The following is a 19,831-nucleotide window of genomic DNA, read 5'->3' on the forward strand; positions in this document are numbered from 1 at the left end:
CTTCTTCCTCATTTACATTTCATAAAGAAGAATACTCAATTAGTTTACCTCGTTTGTTGCTAAGGCACTATCACCTCTTAGAGTGGGATAGGGGCATTCCGAATTGGATACTTTTCCCAACAACAAATTGGCGACTCCACTGGAGAGAGTTTATTGTTAGTTTATTTGTGTTTCTATTGTTGTTCTTCTCATAAACTCAGGAGTGCTGAATCGAAATGCATTTGCCATTTTCAAGTGCAAAGTAGAGATCTGCCACTCTAGTCCACTCACTGGGCCTGTTTTTATGATCTGAACATCTGATCCACAAGTGCTCTAACAGCCCTTTGTGATAGATCTTAGTCCTCCTTTAAATCATCCTCCTAATTGTACTTAATTGATAGCTTTGATCCGGCCAAAAACTGTAGATTTAACTGCAAACCGTAACCCAGAACCCAGAAACAACTCTCGTTTCTGCTTCAGCGCAGACTCTGTGAAGAGGTTCTGCATTTCAATGCAGGTCCCGTGAAGGATACCTGCGCTGAAGTTCAATTTCTCTGTGCTAAGGGTGCGCTGATCAGCCTTTGCCTTGTGCAGCTGTGGTTCCCTGCTTCCTTTTGCTCAGTTTTATCTCTGTTTTTTGCAGCCCGTTATCAGTCAGTGTACCTATCTGAAACCCCTTTTCTTTGCCTCAATTCCACCTCAGTTTTATAAAGAAACTGTATTTGTTCTTTGTGTATTTGTTACATCATTTGCGGTTTCCCATTACAAAAGTAAACTAGTCATACTGTCGCCCTTAGATCTAGACCTGTCGTAAGTGTCGTTTTGATCTTAGGAGTGAGTTTGTTTGCTATTCACAGTTGATTGAGCTTTTACTTTTGTCATTTGGTTTGAATTTATGCATTTCTAGTGTCGAAACAAGTAAATCATAAAGTGTCGTAATCGTCTTTTTGATTTTGAAAAAGGAACTTGTTTATGTTTTCACTTGAAATCGAATTCAAATTTGTAAAACAGCTTTCTTTTTAGGCATCAATATTAAGAAAGCGAAAACAAATACATGCATTTGTGCATTTGCATTTTGATAGTTTGCATGCTTTGATTTAGGAAAAGTGCATTACAGTGTGCTCTATGCTCTTTGAGAAAAGATTGTGTCTTTCTTTTCCCCTTGTAGCTAGGATTTTCATTGTTGAAAAGATATAAAAGCTTGCTTATCATCTTTAGACTGCATTTAGGAATTGTATCATACATCTCGTGGTGATCCAAAAAGGAAAACTTCTAAGAAAGATCAACCTAAAATAAATTGAATGAACTTAACAACGCTTTGTAACTTAACGCACAACATAGAGGTCTAGGCTAGAGACGTGTTCCGGCGTCGTAAAACCTGGTGACTGTCGATCTCACTGATGGTTGGGTGATTCCTCCTGAGAGACGATAGCACCAGTACGGATTGTGCTCCCACGTACCATCGAGTATATATTGGGAGACCCCTATAGGAATAAAACCTTTATCCTTAGGAAGTCGTGTCGGCCGCCCTACTGATCGCAATGCACTGAACACAGCATTCGGGAAGATTGACCGCCCGTACCTTAAAAAGTATTCTGCGGTTTTGCGAAAAGTTTGGCACACCCTCTACCTAGAACTCTAGAGCAGTTCCTTTTGGCCTTTTTCAGACTCTATAACGGAAAAGGTCCATCCGAGCATTTGTCACTTCGGGCTCGTTAAAACATCGAAGGAGACTAGAGTCATCTTTAGCTTTTTCTTGACTCTTTAAAATTGAAAAAGCAAGTTGTGTCTAAAGCGTCTAAAAATTCATTTTATTCGGAAACACACTTTCCCCTTTTTGTATTTTGGTTGATCGAGTAATCCGCAATCGTGGAAGAAAGTCAATTGAAACCCCGTCGTTCGCGGAGGCTTACGAGTCAACCGTCTTTGTCTCCGGAATCGAAAACAGTACAGACAAAGCGAACTCGTTTAACCGATTCGAAATCTCCTATCAAAGTTAGAACAAGTGTTCCAACAACATCTGAGGTTCCGGTAACTCCAAACATTTCTGGAAACCCTGCCCCTACAGAAGAAGTTGAACAACCACAGAGGGACAGTGATACTGATCCTAGTCTAAGAGCAAACACTTGTGTTACTGAACCAGTTCCATCTGTAACCAGTTCAGAGAGTCTTGTTCCTCAAACATCTGTCGCTGTTGATTCAACCCCTTCTTCGGCACCAGAAATATTTTACGGACCTGACGGTCTTCCCCTTCCACCTGGTTTGATTGCGATAGAGGAAATTGTAGAAGATCCGCAAGCAAGTACTCCAACACATTTTGGAGTCTGGGTCACTCTATTTCCTTCGACATCAGAAGTTAGTCTACCACCAGTGGAAGTTCCTGTAGAATCGCTAGGTAATCTTTTGGATAGACTCAAAATGTCTGAACAACCGTCAACATCTAGGACTGTGTCGAATGACACAGTGACAGCAGAACTCCCTGCCGTCACTCCGACAATGTTTGTCGGCATACCATCTGTCCCGACTAGCTCGCAACCGCTAGAAGGAGTCCACCCAGGGACTGTTTCGACAGTGTGGTCCATTCCTGTTTGTTTCTCCGGAATAATATCCGGCAACTCTTATGTTGAGACTCGCAAAATTGATCCATTTGGGGGTCAATTTGGGCAATCCAGTCCCCAAGGGCAGACAATCCCCTTAAGTTCCGGATTGCCACCGTATGGGGGGGCAGTATGCCCTTTCATTACCCCCTCCGGGAGGATATCCATACGAGAGTTCACAACGGTATTTAGGTTATACTGGAGTTACATCAAGTGGTTGGGTGCCTATACTACCCCAACAACCAAGGGTTGTGTATTCTATGCAACAATGTGTACCTATGTCGAACATCCCGACTACACCAGCTATTGTGACAGTGTCGCAAGTTCAAACGTTGCCTGTTGTATGTCAACCTCAGATCTCTCAGGTTGTAATGCAACAGCCCCTTGACCCTGCGACTCAACCACAATCGCCGACTGGTGGGGCGACACAGGTCCAAACGGGTACAATTACCCCACACCTTGGTCCAACGGTTAGTATAGTGCAACAGAACATGGCTTCGCAACCGTGGCTGGTGCAATATAAACAACCACAATTCCAACAAGTATACCAAGGTTCTGAGCAGCAGATCTTTGCAAACAGTGGACAACCGTACATTCAAAACGGTCAAAATCAACCACTTTACGGTGGTCATGTCCACCAATCGTATCAGTCATACCAGCATCAATTACATTATGCTGGTATGCAAAGACCAACTGCTTAGGCAATTCCATCGTATCCTGGGTATGCTTCACCTAACCTGAATCAACAGTTACCATTCGTGGCAACTTTAGAGTTACCCGATTTACACCGGTTAACAAACGATCCAATTGCTTACGCCCCCTGGTGGCTAGCGATTCCTCACAAACTTCCTTCAGATATTCCTAAATTTAATGGAAATCCAGGTGAAGATCCATCGAATCACGTGATGACATTTCATCTATGGTGTTCGTCAAACACCCTAAATGATGATTCGATAAGGCTTCGCCTTTTTCAGAGGACGTTAACGGGTCCAGCGGCAAAATGGTATATTGAATTGCCTAGAGCTTCGTTCGACAATTTCAGTACCTTAGCCACGACTTTCTTAACCCATTTTCAATTACCGATAAGGTATGAAATGGGAACGGAAATCTTAACCAACTTCAAACAGACAACGGCCACTCACATATCTGATCATATACATGAGTGGCGACGTCGTCGTAGGATGGTAAAAATGTACGTTCCCGATCAGCTATTAGCTGAATGGTTTATCAAGTTGTTACTTCCTGCCATAACGGAAGATGTGGCGAAGGGGGGAGTCGTAACGGAAGAGCAAGTTATCGCTCGTGCGCAATATCTAGACTTGGTCTATACTCAGTCTGGCACGCTCTACGACAAAATACCTGACGCCCCTAGACCGGAATTCTCAATTCCTCCTCCTCCTAAATCAAACAATGACTCTCATGCCGGTGACGGCGTGATTGGCACGATAAACACGAAATCGACAAAGGCTACATCCAAGAAAGCCCGTAAGATTTCAGATCAAAATGCAAAAGACGAACTTCTTGCCTCGGAAGTAAATGCCATGTCGACCGACAAGGGCAAAAAACTGAAGCAACCAGGGGGCAAGAAGAAAAAGAAAGGGAGAAAAAAGAAGCAGGATGAGTCATCTCCTGAAAAAGCTTCTGCAAACCCTTCGGGGCAAAGGAAACCCCCTGCGGGGTGTCATATATGTGATGAGGATCATCGGACGAGAGATTGTCCACATAAAGTTGAAGTTAAGAAACTCTTTAAGAGTTCAAAAACCTCAGCAGTTTTGACTGATCCGTTTCCAAACCCGGGAACCAAGCTGGTTGCTAATCAAAATGCTTCCCGATCCCAAGTGCTTATGTTGTCTATCTCAAAGCAGCAAAATGATGCTTTGACAAGGAATAAAGATTACGGGAATCCACAGCTGTCGAATAACAAGGCTAATGAACAACCTAGTAGTTCGACGACAACTTTGACCGAAGTTGTGCCACCCATCATTCTTGAACAAATGATAAAGTCGCCAAAGGGAATAGTACACAAATCGACATTTAATCCTCGTGCAAAAATAGCACAGAATTATAATATAATAGAGGACCTGGTCCAATCGTCGTCCGCTATGTCGACACTTGAGGCACCGCAAAATTTCCCCTCCCAAGAGCAAGCTTTATTATCAGCAATAGGTGGGATTGGCCCAAGGGATTCCAATCTTGTGGCCTTTGATCATAAAGGATATGACCCTCAGTTACCAGCTCAACTAGCTTTCCTTATTCAAGTGAAAGCCCTCAACAAAACAGTTCATCGAACAATTATTGATGAGGGGGCATCTACGTGTATTATGTCTATGAGTTGCTGGAAGAATTTAGGCTCACCACCCTTGTCGAGATCGTCAACGACGTTAAAAGAATTTGATGGACGATCATACACTCCATACGGGATTTTAAGTAACTTGAAAGTTGAACTAGGGGGCAAAACAGTAGAAGTTGATGTTGAAGTAATCGACGGAAACCTCGATTACAACATCCTACTGGGAAGGCCCTAGATATATGCCATGGCCGCAGTTGTGTCGACCTACTTCAGGAAGATTGCATTTCCCTTTCAAGGAAGAATTACAATCATTGACCAACAAACATTTCTCCCCAACAGTTCACAAGTTACGGGAAGCATTCCAATGATCCATGGAAGCGATCATCCGCTTCAAAATATTGGAGTAGGCCTCCTAAAAGACCCTGCCTTAATGGGTACTTTTGCCCTACCGCCTCCAAGTAATCTGGAAAAAGTGGCCACAGTGGAAACCTACAATATGAAATCTTCTATATCTAATGGATTCGGAAGATTCCTAAACATTTTGTCAGCATGGATCATCGCCCTAATAGAAATATTGTAACAATCAATTTTCTTGGCCTGGAGGGCAAACCAAAATCAACACTCATCGAGTGTTTGGATAGATAGGTCTAAGGAAAATGGCACCTCTTCAAATCCTTCGTCACTTGTACGTTCTACAAACGGAGGAATCATTCAATCAATGATAATTGACGGGGCACCATGGAATGATTCCCACCATCGTTCCCTTCTCCCGGATTGTGGAGAAGATACTAAAGATGACCTTTATCATCCTTCAGTTTTCTATCAAATATTGTAAATACAGTGGGCTTCAAGGACGGTTCTTATCTCGTGTCAACCTCGTTAAAAAATGAAACAAGGAGTCATGAGGATAGTTCTTTTACTGTGTCAACCTCATTAAAAAAATGAAACAATCCCCTTTCCAAATCTCAAAGGTAAACCTTCATTCCAACCACCAAGTTGAATGCAATGAAGCTTGGGGGGCATGCACCTTGATTTGTGTTATTATGCTGGGGGCATGCAAACTTATCACGAGCAGTGTTACTGTAGGGTTCAAGCTCGTTAAAAAATAAACCCGCCATGAGCAGTGTTACCGCAGGGTTCAAGCTCGTTAAAAAATAAACCCGCATCGAGCAGTTTTAGCACATAGTTCATGCTCGTTAAAAAATAAACATAAGATCGAGCAAGTGTTTCAACCCGCATTTAAGCTCGTTAAAAAATGAACTACCCTCCGGTAAATAACCACCGTGAACGTAACATTATCAGCCACTAAAGCCTTGGTCGTGTTTGCACCGTCACCTCCACTTTTCCATTGGCCGATCATTCACCTCCATTTGATTGTTTACCCATTTTGAGGAACAGCTGTGAAGAGTGATTTCACTAGCCATCCTTGTGACACTGTCGTGATTGGAAAATTCCAACCTTTACCTGGAATCAGCTGCTAACCCGTTTTATCACTCGTTCCTCAAAAGACGAGTCTTCTTTAAGCTCTTTTCATCTGACTCGTAAAAAATGAAAAGATTGCCGAGTTTTGGCCTTCCAGCTCGTTAAAGCGACCGGAAGTGCTATCCCTCCTCTAGATTTTAATCTTTTTGGACCTGAGGGATTATTGCACAAAAAGATCGAGCGCTTGTGTTGTTCGGCTCGTTAAAACTATCGAAAATTCAACCCTTCTGTATTGTTTTATACTTTTTCGGACTTAAGGGATTAGATGACGAAAAAGGACTTTCGAAGTTGACTTTACGTACCTTTTCAGACTCTCTAAAAATGAAAAGGACCGAGTTATCTTTGTCATTAGACTCGTTAAAAACATTAAATAGTGACAAACTTGTCTTTAGACGAGAACAAGTTTCACTATCGCTAGGCTCGTTAAAACATAGCGATGGGTTTGCCCGAAGGGAAAATTATAGAACAAGCATATGTTATCCTCCTCAAGCTTGACAAAAATAAAGAGGTACTGGTCAGCAATGACTGGGGAAAAATTGGGAAGAAACTCAAAGAACTTTATTGGTAGCAAGTCGCTCTTGAACATGACACTTCCACTCCGTGCCTGAGTCGGGTTGGGTTGTTTCATTCACCGGTCACATCGCCATGGTCTCGCCATACCATCCACCTTTGGGGTAAATGCTACCAATCCATCACACAAGTGTCGCCGATATGTTCAAGAGAAGTCATCCAGAGAAGTCAACCGTGTCCCATCCACTACCATACATTATCCTTCATTCTTTCATGACCGCCACCCTGAACTATATATCATCAGATCGTTTTCACCTCCATCAAAATCATTTGCTCCGTTCCGTGTCACTAATGTGGGATACATTAAGGCCCTCCTTTGACGGATCGCTTCTTGTCGACATCAGCTCATTATCCAAGAAGTTGATCTAGGAACAACCCCTTCAGTACTTTGAAGCTTGCATGCCTCAATGGCAAGTTTCTCACTTCCGGCGATAGGTATACATCAATGACCTTCGACCGAAAGATTTTGCGTGGTGTTCGACGCCAAGTCCTTTATTCACACCACGTGAATTGTACTGCAGTACCTTGAGGGTCATTATCATTATTGGTGATTCCTCTCGTGCTTGTTAACAGTTTACCTCATTGACCGGTAATCAAGCGATGTCTTTCCATGTTCGACTTCAGAACATTTCTCACATGGATCGACTTGTACTTAGAGTGAAGATCGGACGAGTTTAAAGACCCCGGATCTAGTTTCATCCATCCGGGCTGCGATATATATTCAGGAAAAATAAAGACATTGACATGTACAGCATTGCAGCACAGACAATCATCCTACCAAAGGATGATGATTTCAGCAGGATCATTAGTCTATCATCAGACAATTGTTTGTCCTATGTACATAAAAATGAATTTATAAAGCTGAGCATGGGGATGCCCGCCTCAGCTAGATCATGAAAACAGTATGAAAAATAATGTATTGTATTGTATCTTATTACAGGTCTCCTCCCAGCGTTGAATGAACTTCGGATCCCCCTAATAAAGCATTTCACCCGATAAACGGCCTCATACTTTAGGGGGCAACTGTTATAGACATTTTTGTGCCTTACAGCTATAAGCATGAAATGTCCATAATTCAAGGGATCCAAAGTCCCTAAAGATGTTGTTACAGCTCCTAAAGGAACAAGGTCAACCAATGACAGCTTCTCCCAGAAGTTCTCCACCAAAAACCACTCAGAAACAGTCAATTCAGGATCAATTCAGAGGCTCCACTAGCTGCCTGCGTTGAAATGCAGAGACTACACTGGCTAGGTGCACTGCAACGCAGGTGAAAGCACTTCCAGGGTACGCTGAGCGGGAAATGACAAATGGCAAGCTCATTCAACGAGGTGGAAAGACCATGGAAGCTTCCAGAATCTTCTCCAATGACACTTGCCTCAATGAATTCGACTAGTGATGAGTAAGAGGTTCTCAACCTCCAAGTGGAAGCAAGAACTGACAGAGAGAAGCCACAAGTCAAAACATAAGCTGACTCATCCTCTCTGCTTACATCTATATATGGATCTCTCACCTAGAGGTTCAAGAGGCTGGAATTTTGTACTTTGCAGAGAATTGCTGTTGGTTTGAGATTGAGATTAGTACATTGGGTGATTTATGCTTTGTTGGAGGACAGGAAGGGATTCCTTTGCTGGGAGGTAGATGCTGGATCGGAACTCACTTGGTTGTATCTCCTCTTGGACTTTATTATCATATCAATAAACTATTTGAGTTTCTCCTACATGCTGTGTATCAATGATGTTTTGTTATGCTTACATGTTTAGCTTAATCTGATCTTGAGCTTTTTATGAATGTATATCTGTATCTTTGTGTAGTTTCTCTCTCTTGTGATCTTGCAAGAATTCGGTGAAGCTGGGCCGGTGAAGGAGCAAGAAGCTGGGAGCTACTGAAGAGAGGAGTGATTTGGATCGACAAACTAGCGGAAGACACAGGTTAGTTAGATCCTTCTTCCTCATTTACATTTCATAAAGAAGAATACTCAATTAGTTTACCTCGTTTGTTGCTAAGGCACTATCACCTCTTAGAGTGGGATAGGGGCATTCCGAATTGGATACTTTTCCCAACAACAGAAGTGGAATGGACAAACCAAAACCAAACTGGTCTTCCCCAAGAGCTACAGGACCCCCAAAGACTAACCAAGCACTCCAGGTGTCCAACCCCTGAGTTAACTTGCTTTTTAACTAATCTAAACCCCCAAGTCACTCCCATGACAAACCCTCCATGCAACTAAAATCCTACAATCGCTCCCATAACAAGGCATCCATGCGACTGCAAGAATTTTAAGCTAGTTTTGTGCCAGTGACCACGGGATTTAAGCCACTTTTTCAGGGCTACGACCCAAGCCTCTGCCCAGAACTTGATGAAACACTCAAAAATGATAAATAACAAGAATAAAAGGCCTCTAATGAAAAACTTGAACAAGGACCCGACTTGACTCATTCTAATCATGACAGACATTTCATCAAACACATCATGAACATGCAATGTACAGGTCATAAATACACATATGAACGTAGGGATTTCATACTTATCTGAGAATCGTCAAGAAGGCTTGGTTCCTTCTCACCATAGTTGCAATATCATCTATTAGATTATTCATTCATTAACATTTCATTTACTAATCAAAACATGATGAGAACCATAACTCAAGTTTGTCATAAACTATGCTTATAACCATCATATAACCAGAGAAATATCAATGATAGAACAACCATTAAAACCACATAATAACAAGTACATTTACACATAATACACCAGAGGAAAAGAGCTCTTATTAACATATGCAAAGGCCAACCAAGTTAGGTACTTCCACATACCACATGACCATAGATTGGGCTGAACCCAATCTTTCTTTCATCCAATCACCTCATGTGCCATATTCCAAGCATGAATGTGGGACTCACAACAAATCAACAAGGCTTCCTCGGTATTTACCGCAATCCCGCCATATATCAGTCAAGGATTCCTAGGCCCAAATAAGAAACATACACTACCAAGCTTTATCGCAATCCCACCATATATTGGTCTAGGGATCACTAGGTTGATACAAGCATGGATGCCTTTGGATCTCATAACCTAAACCATGAGAAATTTTCCTTACTCCACCCTTAGGATTTACCACATATCCCACCTTTACCAATCCAGGGATTTCTAGGCCTTTGGGAATTTTCCTAAGACCACTCCACTTAGTTTTGAAACCATCCAAAAATCCATCTCAACCAAGAAAAAGAACACCATCACACCATGGATATCTGAAAAATGGCAAGGCAAGGCTGCAAACCATTATCACACCTAGAAAAACCCATGTCATTAACAGCAAGAGAACCAAATACACACATGCATTTACCATGCATGCCAAAACTAGTAAGGAAATCATACATGCAACTTGATACACGTAAGTAATCCTATTGTCGCTGCTTGATCCGACTCTTCCTTACTTGATATTTGCTTCCCTTTGATTTCTTTTCCTTCCTTTACCTTCCTTCCTCCAATGCTAAAGTGCTCCAAGAATGCTCTATGTGTGCAAGCGTATGAGAGAATAGAGAGAGATCTAAGCTAAAACTGACAAAAGGTTGTGAACTGATCCTCAGGAGCCTTTTTATCAATGAGGCCTCTATTTTCTTCAATTTCCATTATTTTTCCTTCATTTTCCTCCTCACATGAAACCTATGACCTTTCACCTTCCTTTCTCCTAATTTCCATTATTTTCATAAATAAAATGCCAATTAATGCCTCTTTCATTTTCAAAGCCTTTGGCATTTCCTTTGCCAATTTCCCCTAGCCATAATAAACCAAATGAACACCCACTAGAATGTTTTTCACAACATTCAGCTTGGAATACATTTCCCATGACCTTGGTCTTATTTTGTCTTTATTAACTTTATTACATGGATTTTTAACCCAGGGCCATTACATTAACAATCCCTTACTTCCTTCTACCTTTTTCTTCATTTGTTGATAGCAGATTCATGCCTTCTAAATGGCCTCATCCATAGTCTTAGGATTATTTAATTCCTTCATAAATGTTGGTAAATTTCTCATAAAACATTGCACCTTGGCCTTTTCCTCACGTATATAAGGCATGTATCTTAGTAGGGATGTAAATTTAGTCATGAATTCATCCATAGAAAGTTGTCCTAGTTGTAGATCATGGAATTCCTTTGCCTTATCATCATAGAAGCGCTCAGTCAAATACTTCTCCTTGAAATATTTCTGGAAATCTCCCCAAGTCACTCCTTGCTCATCAACTACATGAACAACCTTGACCTCTTCCCACCACAGGGTGGCTTTTCCCTGAAGCTGATAGATGGCTAATATTGCCTTCAAATTATCATCATATTCATAAATATGGAAATACTTGTTCATATTAATTAGCCAAGCTTCAACATCTTCCTCTAATTCTTCGTCAAATGTCGGGGGTTTAATTTTCTTGAAATCACCTTGCAATTTTGTTTTCTGTTTCTTGTTTTTCCTATGGTTAGAGATATTACTAGATTCCTCCCATTTTCTCTTATATCACCTTCTATTCTTTGAGTATGGCTCCCTGTTGGCATGTCTTCACCTCTCTACCTTTGCACCTCGTCCTTGTCTTCCTGACCAGGGCTTGGTATGGAGTTCCTATGGTTTTTCCGATCAGAGAGGATTTTCAGAATTCGTTCTTGGTCTCGCATCAATCTCTCATTATCAACCCATAAATGAGCCATCTCAGCTCTTAGTTGTTGAATTGTTTCCAACAACATAGTTGTATGATTTTGATGTTCTCCCCCCAATTGAACCCACATTTCCATATTAGCTCTCGAAATTGGTGCAGATCCAAATTCTACAAATGGTCTTAATGGTGGCGTACTTCCAACTCCTATCCTCATTGTGCCTTATCTATGAACACACACACACACAGATATATATATATATATATATTATTCAGTTTCCCAAAAGGCCACAATATTGAAACTGGGCTCTGATACCACTTGTCACATGCTCCACAACTTTAAAAAAATAAAAATAAAAACAAGAAATTGCATAACCCATAGTTTTGTTACCATAATTATTTTGTTTTTGTATATATTGTCAGGTTAATTTAACATATGTCTACGGGCATGAACACATATATATACCTTGATTATTTTGATATGGCCTTCTTTCTTTCTACTTATACGATATGTTATAATTTGTGAACAGTTCCACGGTATGTCTATGTTAAAAATCTATTAGAATAGGCATTAGTGTGCCCCCGCATGTGTTAGTTAACTAAGTGTTATACCCAAGTTTCTGATGGTTGTTGAAGTCTCTTGACCTGTCTGCAGTATTGCCTTCATCAATTACTCACCAGTCATATCAAACACTCGTCCATGGATCCACCCATTGTCCCTCTACCACTTGATCATATGGCCCAGATTCAAGCTAAGCGGTTAAGGGTAACTAACCCTCTCATCCCTGAGTTGCTCAACCCGTCATTTTTTTGTATCACTGAGGGTTTTTGGGTTCTACAATTGGATTAGCATTTCTAGGGTTTTGAGTTACCCTTATCCAACTGACATTTACAGGAATGCACACCAAATCAATTTATTTCGCTTGATACTTCTCACATCCTATAATTTCCTACCATCTCATACAAGTTTAATGGTTCTAAAGGTAGCGACAATGTTTCTCTTTTCTTCATGTTGGTTGAGATAAGTAACAATGACCATGTGCACAGGTAAAAGAGCTCTTCCGTTAAATCGAGTGCCTCTCTTTTAACCAATAGGTCCATATAATTTATAACGGAAGTAATGTTCTTCTCCCATCATATTGACAGCGGGTACCCTCTTATTTTAGCAGGTATTAACCCTCTATGACAATTCTCCTTTGATATTTGTTGCTTTCCTTTGTGTATGGTGTGACTAACTTGCGTTTCTTTGGCTTATTGTAGGTTAAGGTTATTCTATCTCAAATGTTATTCAAGGTTTCTTCTTTGTTGAGCTTTCGTTTGAACTTACACAAATCTTTCATTCCTCCAGGTTCTACTTATAACCTTTCTTGCTTAGGCACAAGGTTTCAAGAAAAAATGTGTACATTTCCAGCCACGATTTCATAGGTTATGGGTGTTCTCTTGTATTAGGATTTTTTACTTCTACATGTTTGAGAGACAAGAACTATTTTGGCTTAACCCAATCCAATGGTTTCATACCATATTTATTGTTGTATTTTATATAAATTGGCCACATTGCCTCTGTAAAATTTAATAGGAATTACACAGTACTTCTAGTAATTTAACATACAATATTCTTGTGAATTATTAGTTCATTTTTGGCGTTTGTTGGACACCTAATCCTCAATAAGTTAGTGTGGAAGCCGAATAGACAAAAGGAGTCCAAGAGATATTGGGATGTGGAACCCAACGGTCAAACTATGTACTATAAATGTATATCTCTTGTTAATAAAAATGTACTCTCATGTTTTATCCTTCAGTTTCTCTTGCTGCCATGTGTGTGTTTAACATGGTATCAGAGCAGGCGTATTCTTGCCCTGCATAATTTCTTTAAGCCATTTGTTTTATGGTATTTATGAGTAGGTCCTATTTTTAGTATTCCTACCTTTGTAACTCCATTTTCTTCCTATTTTCCTGTTCTGCCCATATTTCAGAAATGACACCCCTGATCTGTTATTTCTCCAGTGCCATTTTTGGCCTCTATCTGCCATATCCTTCTCATTATTTTCTGCCTCAGAAACGCCCATGGAGTACTTGATTGCGTTGTAAGGGTTGTTCATATTCTACTCTAACTGCAATGTATTCCTGACAACGACCTCTGCGCATCCCTGAATTTGTAAAGTTGCTCACCTCTGTCATATGTTGTCATTATCCTCTATCCCTCTGTGTATTCCTAAATTCAAATGTTCTCTTTGTCCCTGTGCGTTGATTAAATATTGTGAGTGGTGGCCGAAATTCATTGTGCGTTGAAGGGTGTGTATTACCGTTGAAGGACTCGTATGAGAATCGAATTCTGGTGGGTAGAAGTTTTTATCCCAAGAAATTTGAACGAGATGCAGATATTGGCGGCACAGTAGTGGCCGCAAGGGGCTTTTATCAAAGTCTGAGGCCCACGGCTCAAGGATTAGTGTTGAACGTAGACCTATCTGCAATAGTTTTTCACAAAAGCATTTCTGTGCTTGAGTATTTATGGGAAAGTTGTAAAATTGACTACAGAGAGAACCAAGCTCTCTTTGAAAGAGAGATAAGGGAAGCAAAGAAATTTCTCAAGGGGTTGAAAATTAAAGTTATCCACAGACGGTGTTCTCAGAATTTCACAATAGTAGGACTGACAAAATAGGTCACCGAGGACAATGGCACTCAGTGAATGGTTACTATGGTGGAATTTTTCAGGAAAATTGCTTTTCAATTGATCCAATCCACTAATTGAAAGTGTTGAGTGGCACCTCACCAGGATAGATTACACTGGTCTGGTTTAGAAGTTGTCACTATGGTTCGAGAAGAGGGTTGAGCAGCCTTATAGCTGTTGTGTCATAGTTATAGAGCCAAATTTGTTTGAGCCACATTGCAGAATAGTTGGGCGTAAAAAAAAAAAAAAAAAAAAAAAAATGTAGTAAGAACAGTGGAGGACCAATCAGATCACACAACCATAGCATTGGGATGGACGATGGAAATTGGGCATTGCACAGTGGTAGTCGTATTAGCGGGTCACTAGAGTGATAAAGGCTATAGACACCCCGATACAAGTCTTACAACATAATATATTCACATTGTCGATCCCGTGGTCATTGTAGTTGCGATCTATCTATCGTTTATGATAAGACCGACAGGTGGCCACAACCCTCCATACACTAAAATTCCAAGGCCAATAGGCCATGTTCCGGATCTTCACCATCATGGAGCCGAGGAGTAGGCGTAATTCGTAGGTCACTCGCATTGTCTCCAGGAGATGTAGGTGCACCAATAACGTGGAAGAGTGAAGGAACGATATTCACATTCCAATCAGTTGTTGCCTTGCCTGGACATCAGTAAAAGCAAAGAAAAATTGAATTATATTCCCATGGAGTATTGTATTCTCTGTGAAGGCCAAATTTTTCCTCAAGATAACTTGAACGGTTACCAGTCAAAGAATTTTAGTCGAATTGCCTGCCCATCTGCTGATGAAAGACTGTGAAAGCTGCCTACCTAACATTGAGGTATGTGTTTTGTTGGGTGAAGTTTTTGATGGTCAATAAACAGTTATCTTAAAAAAAAAAAAATTGATAAGGCCGATATATATTGCATGGTGAAGCTGCTTCTTGGAAGACCGATATACCTGTATGTTGAAGTATTCATGTGTGCGTTCAATTTCTTATGAAGACCTGTATGGTTCCGAATTTATTTTTGAAGGATGTGTTAACATGGAATCAAGTGCACGTTGACTGGTTCTTGTACCCTGAATGCTTGATGGTTAAACCATATTTTATGAATCTGTGACTTGATGTGCGTAGTTCTCTCAGAACCCATCGAGACCATCATTTGGAGGAGCCTCACCTGTGCATTTGACTAATTGAAGTCTGTTTACTGTGCGTTGAAAATTATGGGCTTGGTCGTTTATGGGAACACGTTGTAATTTTCCAATGTGTAGAATGTGTTCACAGTCTTCAAGAGTTGTGCCAGATGGTCCATTGAAATGTTGAACATCATTGTGTAAATTCTGAACATGTATTTCAGTGAAGAGTGAAGAAGTTTGTGGTTGCTACACTTGTTATTAGTATTATTTATGCTTGCTAGGTCTAAAGTTGATATTAAATTAATATTTTGAATTTCTTCCACAAGTATTTGTCCCAGCATATTATGTATTTACATGAGCCAACAACAAGGAATGCACCTACAACATTTGATACACAAACTGTTTGTTAAAATACTATAGTGGACCAAACCATAGAAACTCAAGACTCTTTGTGGTTTTCTCTTAATTATTCCGGTTGGGTTCCTTACAGTGGACTATTGTTTTCTTTGAAGAAAGAGGCAAGATCAGAGAATATTTGTTCATACCCTAGTCAAAGCATTTATATATGAGCATTCAAGTACTGTCCATGACATGGTGCTATAGTTGTTGAAGTTTTGATAGCCATCATTTCTGCTTTGAAAGTGAAGGAGTATTTGAAGAATCCAAGCAAGTTTGCAATTACTGTTGCCCCAGTTGTGGCATTGTATTTAAAAATCATTATAGTTTTTGTCTACATATATATGCATTGATTCCTTGATTCATTCGCTGCACATTTATAAAGGATATTGTTGTGTACTGTGAGTGGGTATTACTTTTCTGCATTGAGCAGTAGTTGTGATCAATTTTTAAGGTGTAAATCTGACATTGAAGAAAAAATGGCCAGAATCAGTGAAGTATTAGAGTTCCTCAAAACTCTCATATTGTCTACTAATCATGATACATTAAAAGTCAGCAAAGTTTCTCTCATAGACATTCAGGTCTGTCTACAAAATGCATAAGAGAAAATTGATTTTTTGCAGCTCGAATCTCAGCTATAGCAAGAAGAATTAAAACAGATGAGTCATTCTAAACATGTTTATGTTCATAACATTGAGACTGCAACCCATCAGAAGCAAGTCAATAATGTTACAGTTAGTTCAGATCTAGTACCCAATAAAGCAGCAGTTGTACATGCAGATGCAGAAACTCAATCTGCACTTCCCAAGCCCATCATCAGACCTTGGGAACAGCTTGTCCACAACAAGCACAGAAATGGTCTTGGATATGACAAGGACTTGTCCTTTCATATTCTAGACTACTCAAAGCCAATTCAATTTCAAACTGCTGGATTTCTTGAGGATGATTCATCTTCACCTGTTCTTCATGACAGTTCACCTCCAGTTGTTCCAGATTCTACCCCTCTTCCACAGCAACAAAAACAACAACAGATTTTGAAATGCCAACACTGTGACCGAATTGGAAATTTGAAAGATCACTGTTTTGATCTTCATCCATGTAAGCACTATCATAAAACCACCCATTCTTCACACAAATGCTTCAGAAACAAACGTCCTGCAAGAACAAAGATTCATCTTGGATTGATCGCTTCTTGGCAATGGGCATCAACAGCGAAGAATATATTCCAGACACATGTCAAAACTTGTTCTAGAGTATTGAACAGTCTTGCAGTTGAGTTTTCTCCATCATCTCACCTTGTATCTGATAGGATGGGAAATGATGGTCATCTACAAGCTTCAAAGTCACATCAAGCGAGCCTGAGCCACAACCTACCACACCAGTTTCAGAGTTGTAGCCAGAGACAAAGATGCCCTTGAGCATGCATTTTGTTGCTAATCTGGGACACTTCCTCTAGCAGAAGACTTTAGCTTCTTGCTAGTTTTGGAAGAATTCCAAGAACAAAATTGAGAACACTTCTTCTAGCAGAAGACTTCATCTTCTCGCCAGTTTTGGAAGATTTCTAGGAATCACGTTAAGCATTCCAGAGTTTTTGGTCATCCTTAAACCATCACAGGTTGAGACTTCCCTTTTCAGGTTGAAGTTCTCCCTTTTATGCGGGGTGAGACCTCCCTTTCATGGAAAATTTTAGGGGCTAATGTTCGCCCAGTGGGCTAATTTTCCATAATTTTTCCACAAAAAAGATTCGCCAATTTCCAATTTTATAAAAGACAATTCGCCCAAGTTTTAGAATATAAAATTATTTTACCTTAAAAATCGCCAACATTATATAGAGACTATATATAAAATAATTATAAATTTGATTAATTTTACAAATATATCAATAAACATTTATAATTTGCATATTAGGGATTAGTGAGATTCGCCAATGTTTTAAACTTCAAGAAAATTTTCCATCCTTAAAATTTTCCTTGCTCCCTTTCATGGTTGAAGGTTTCCCTCTTAAAAACAATAGGAGCACTTCCTCTAGTAGAAGACTTCAGCTTCGTGCAAGTTTTGGAAGAGTTCTAGGAACTACACTAAGCGTTCCAATGTTGGTGGTCATCCTTAAACCACCGCCCTTTATACCAACATTTCAGAGAGCACATTCAGCCTAGTGCTGCCATGCATTTTTGCACATTTTGTCTTACAGCTCTCTTCTTAGACTCATACATAACCCTTCAGATTAAGGGGGGGAATGTTGGACACCTAATCCTCAATAGGCTAGTGTGGAAGCTGAATAGACAAAAGGAGTCCAAGAGATCTTGGGATGTGGAACCCAACGGTCAAACTATGTACTGTAAATGTATATCTCTTGTTAATAAAAATGTACTCTCATGTTTTATCCTTTAGTTTCTCTTGTTTCCATGTGTGTGTTTAACAACATTAAACAATTTATAATAACTTCTTTCAATTTTGCATATCTACTTCCTAGTCTCATGGGATTACTATTCTCGTGTTACATTCTCTTTTGAAAAGAAGTCTCAGAATGCTCTTGCTTTTCTACTGCTTGTTTATTTGTTACAGTTTACATGTACGTGGTTTGAATGAATTTGATTCTTACTATGAGTTCTTAAAGTCTAGCTTTCCTCCATGTTTACTTTTATGCACATCATTTCCATGTATAAGTTCTGTATTTTTACAATTGTACTATTTACTTGTAGATTATTTTCATTATAATTTTAATAATGTCACTAATTAAGTGATGAAGTTCAACATAGAGTTCATGTTCTTTTGCATTTTTTGTATAATATTTATGGTACCCAATAGAAAGTGGGACATGAGGTCCTTGGGACCTACTTCTTTCCCATGCGGTAGAGATTCATACCTTTTTTAAGGTTCCGGACTACTCTCAAACGAGTCCCATTGGTATGGGATTTAACCAGTTCCTTATTCTTGTTACTGCTATATATATTTCCAACTGTAATTCATTGGTTGCTTGTTTGTCCTGAGTCTTAACATGTTCTTGATGTTAAAACAATCTTCCTTGTTATTCAAGATAAAACAGAACATAATGATAACAAAGATATATTATAAAATCAGAAGGCACAACCTTTTCTTTAGAACACAGTTTATAATCATGAGAATTTCCTTGATAGATAACCCCTGTTGAAACCCTCTACTTCCTACAGCTAACAATATTCATCCCAAAAAAGACAAATATTTAACTAACTACATTTATTAAACTTAAATGAGTTATGTAAATTAGATGCACTTATCTGCAAGTAGTTCAACCAGTCATGGAATTTATCAAGAAATAGGACACCACTACCCAACTAGTGAGATTTTGAAATTATGTCCAAGTCTTCCACGATCCTCCTTAATTTCTAGCGTAGTTAACAGATACTAGTCAATTCTTGGGCCTCGAGACTCCAAGTACAGCCAAGAAGTTCCAGACTTCAGGGCTTCCGTTGGCTCCTGTCCAGCTCAAGAATACCCATAGCAGCGTCATGCTTTACCTTGGCAGTTTCTTGTTCAAAATTTTTTATCTCCTTTCACTTTCCTTGGGCCTCTCTTTTTCTCTTGCCTCTCTTTCCTCCCCTTCCCAAACCGAGATGTTTTAATCTCTAAGGGAGGAGAAGGAAGTAACTATCTCAACTACCTGGGTTATTTTTGGAATCATTTCCCCATAATTCCTTGGCTTGCTACAATTTTGTTTTAAGAAATAAAATAAAATAAACTTTAAACATCTAAAGTTCCTTACTTAGACTTTCACTAGTCCAGAATTTATTGATTCTTGCACTGTAAAAGTAAATAAAAAATATTTACATAGCTAGGGGGTGTTGCAGAACCACACTAGATGGTTCGAAACACATCGAAAAATTATTTCTGATGTGATTACCACCAAACATTTTCTTATTATCAAAATTATAATATAATTTATAGTCATTAAAAAATTTATAAATACATTTGAAAAAAAAAATACCAGTCTAGATTCATCTTAACTACGGATCTACCAAGCACTAAGAGGATCAAATCCCTTTTCACTCTAAAATATGTTTGCATCTCAAGAGATTTGATCT

This window comes from Pinus tabuliformis, chromosome 1_2 (genome assembly GCF_031772625.1).
Source record: "Pinus tabuliformis cultivar Carrire ecotype Pingquan chromosome 1_2, CPIR1, whole genome shotgun sequence".
NCBI lineage: Eukaryota > Viridiplantae > Streptophyta > Pinopsida > Pinales > Pinaceae > Pinus > Pinus tabuliformis.